Source organism: Odontomachus brunneus, unplaced genomic scaffold (assembly GCF_010583005.1).
Source record: "Odontomachus brunneus isolate Ranch 3 - 2012 unplaced genomic scaffold, Obru_v1 Obru_scaffold_083, whole genome shotgun sequence".
Lineage (NCBI taxonomy): Eukaryota > Metazoa > Arthropoda > Insecta > Hymenoptera > Formicidae > Odontomachus > Odontomachus brunneus.
This window is the reverse complement of record NW_022639533.1, coordinates 1,002,089-1,005,889: the sequence shown is the minus strand read 5'-3', so window position 1 is coordinate 1,005,889 and position 3,801 is coordinate 1,002,089. Positions and strand designations below refer to the sequence as shown.

At 40.0% G+C, this 3,801-nt stretch overlaps 1 protein-coding gene across 1 annotated transcript in view; it reads left to right on the top strand.

Annotated features, from left to right (window-relative positions):
* Window positions 1-3,801, top strand: part of LOC116847826 (lachesin-like) — a 222,032-nt gene that overhangs the window by 196,759 nt on the left and 21,472 nt on the right. The window lies entirely within an intron of this gene.

The window sequence follows — 3,801 nt, the reverse complement described above, 5'->3', positions numbered from 1 at the left end:
TACGTGTGATATTACGTCGTGAATGAATAACCGCGTTCGATGCGAGCGAATGAACTAGGCTGGGAGCCTAAAAAACATAAATACAGGAGAAAAACAAGAATAACTTTGTTTTTCGTGTCTCGAGCTAGACGATACGACCGGCTTAGTTGTTCATTCGCTCGTTCATTCGTTCATTAAGCCCTACAACTTTGCTACTTACATATTTTTCGCTACAGTTGATCCTTTTCGAGATATTTGACCGTTTCCGGACTTTTTACCCTGTATATATGTATATATACAGAGTGTCCCACTACTACCGCATTATTTTTTAAGGGAGGATTCCTGAGATAATTTGAATAAAAAAATCCTAATGTAAAAATAGTGAGGCTATAATATTTTTCAAATTATAAACAATTAAAGTTGACCAATTATATTGGCTAAAGTACGCGCGCTCAGATACGGTACAACACACAATGGTACAGGTGCATGCACATGTCGTCCCTTTTCCAAATATTGATACGGAAGTACCATACATATAACAACATATGTAACAATCTGTCTTTTCTATCATTTAAATAAACATATCGCAAATAATAACAACCTCGTCAAAATGTTATGAATAAAATATCACACAATACATTTATGAGAATCAATAAGCTGTCACACATTTAACGTTTCTTTCAGAGATTTACAACTAATTTCATATCTTATACAAATTCTCACTTATGTACATGCACCTGCATTGTGTGTTGTACCGTACCGTGACGCGTATTTTAGCCAATATAATTGGCCAACTTTAATTGTTTATTATTTGAAAAGTATTATAGCCTCGACATTTTTGCATTAGAATTTTTTTCTTTAAATTACCTCAGAAATCCGTTCTTAAGAGATAATGTGGTAGTGACGGAACATTTTGTATATATTTCGAGAAAAGTAAAAATAAAATTACGTGTACGCGGTTTTAGATGTAATTTCATCTATTGATACAAAAAGGGTGAAACGTCCAATAACCAGCATCTATTTTTGGCACTCTTGCGCAGATTTTATCAAGCAACCTTCTGCATACAATATCGGATCTGTGAGATCCGAGCACGAATGTTTGTTCACCTACTTTCATAAAATATTCGGTGAAATTTCAAAATAATGCAAGTCTGTTTGCGGGTTTTGACTTTACTGCGCTACTATTTCACAGCTAGAGACTATTCTTTAGAAAAATTGTAATATTTGAATTGTGGTAAAAATATTGATTTTTCAGATAGTTATAATAATTTAAAGTTGCCCTAGTTTCACAAACTCAAATTGTACCAAAAAAATATGATTTTATACAAAAGGTTAAAATATATGAAGATTTAAAAACAATAAAATAAATTATTAATAATAGCAGAAAAATTATTAAATTAATCCCCACATATTTTGATAAAATTCGTTCCAGAATGCCGAGAATTGATAAACGCTGTAACGGGGGTTGCTGAACACTTTCCCCCAAATTTCACATTGCATGACATCTAAAATTTTTATTAAAGAGCATGTACTAGAAATACTTTTAGAGCAAACTTGTCTATTTTATAAACAACAGACTTGATTATTGATTAATTGAATAATTTGTTGTCCATTTACTGTTTTCGTTCAGAATAAGTTCAGATTTTGCATATTTTTCATACAGAGTAATTACAAGAAAAGTGTTAGTTTTTTATTGGAATCCTAAGTAGTTTTGCCCTTCAGTTATCAAACAAAAGTTAATATAATTGTCCGGTATAACTGCTCAAAAACTGCATTAAATTTCTACCAATCTCATATGTTGTCATTTCGGCTGTTGTGACATATTATCGCGCAGATACAGTGGCTCGCAATCGTGACGATGTGTGTGCTCGTAACTTTAAATCCCAAACAGCTCAAACTACTAAAAGATGTCTTAAGAACGTCCAAAACAGATAGGATGTACTTAAACACTTTTAAGACGTCTTTTAGTAGTTTCTGCTGGCGCGGGATGTGTTCAAAACGTTTTTCGCAAACGAGTGTACGCACGTCTCCCCTGCGAATAGGTGAGGGCAGCCTAAAAGGTCTGAAAGAAAGTCGAGCCAAGAAGTAGCCGTGGCTTCATCCGGAGGAAGAAGCGTGGCGCAACGATAGTGAGTTAAGTCGCGGTTACGAGCGGCCCGAACGCGGTCTTAGATCCCGTTGTGGAGAGGTAATTCCTCGCCGGAAATTGGACGTACCTATGTACGTACGTATGCTTTCGCGGCGCGATCTCTCGCACCTGGGCCTCGGGCGCGATAAGATCGTGCGGGATAATCGAGTTTCATTGAAATACGCCATAGACGGTCGCGTCCGCGAGCTATTGCCGGCAAAATTCGCGCGACCAGCAGCGGCGTTTCCATTGTGGCAGGGTTGTTCGAGACGGACGCGTTTCATTCGGGGCAACGGAACTGCTCGTGGCAGACGAACGATTGCTCCATACGATCGCGTGATGCGAAGCGCCGAAGTGCCAAGCTTCCTTTGAAAACGCGGGAAACCGCGGTGAATCGTCGGCGGGAATGCCGGTTGCGTGCGATTGCGCCGCTAGGGACGCGCTCTTTCGTCTCGATTTGCATACCAATTGAAGTCTCGCCGCGTCTCCACGTGGATACGCGACGTTCTACGTGAAACTCGACGGTATCGATTTCACTTGTTGATATTTTTCGCGCCAATGAAACAGTTCAAGCGAATTCCCTCGCGCGAGAATCGGCAACATTGCACCTGCGCTCGTCATCGCCATCCGTACGAGAATGAAAGTTCGTTCAGGATTAAGCATTCGAAAAGACGACAGAGACAGAGGCTACGTAGAGGGAAGGGGAGAAGAGAGAGAGACCGAAACTCGATCTAATCATCGCGAGATGTGACAAGCTCTGAACTTTACTCGAAAACTTTAAATACCTCGCCGTCCGCTCGGTTTTAACTCGGCCCCAACGTTTTAACTTCTCCGTCACATCTCTCGCGCGACTTCCCTCCCCGTCTCGCAACTTTCCGCGCAAGTCGGACGCGTAATTACGCGTTGGATAAATATAGTTATACACAAAACGCGAAAAGACGAGCGGAAGGACCAGCAGTGTGCGGAGCGACAAGTCGCGCGCGGAAAAGAAACGAGAGAAAAACAGAGAGAGAGAGAGAGAGAGAGAAAAGGAAGCGAGAGAAAGAGACAGACAGGATATGGAAGATGCCAAGACTCTCGACACAGTCTTAACAACGCTTCTTAACAAAGAACCATTACGCGGAAGTGAGTGTACGCGGTGTGAACGCCATAGAAAAGGATCGAGTGTTATCTTATCACCGCAGGAATACCGAGGCGTTGGTTCCTTCGAAAGAGAGAGAGGAAAATCTCTCTCCCTTTCCCTCTCTCTCTTTCTCTCTTGTCTCAATCCTCATGAGCCGTAGATTTCCGGTGAGGCCGCGCAAAAAACCAACTTGCGACTACTAAACCCGCAAAGTACAATAAGACCTTCCTAACGTTTGTAAGTTGACTTTATATCGCGTCGACACTGGCCGTCCTTAAGAAGCTTGTGAGGCAAAATGAGTTTCTTAAAAATTCACTAGAACTTGCACTACATAAATTGAAATTTCATCTAACTGTTCGTGATTAAAAACTAGAAAAATTGCTGCTGTAACTAGAAGCTAGGAAAGATTAATCATTGGAAATTGGAATATTTGAAATATATAGAAACATAATTTTTTGTTCGATAAATAGTAAGTGTTTATGAGTGATATTTTCGATGCGTCAGTGATAGTACAGCACTGAACCTTATAATTTTTTAAGTAGACCTAATATTAATTCTTTCGTGCATCTGG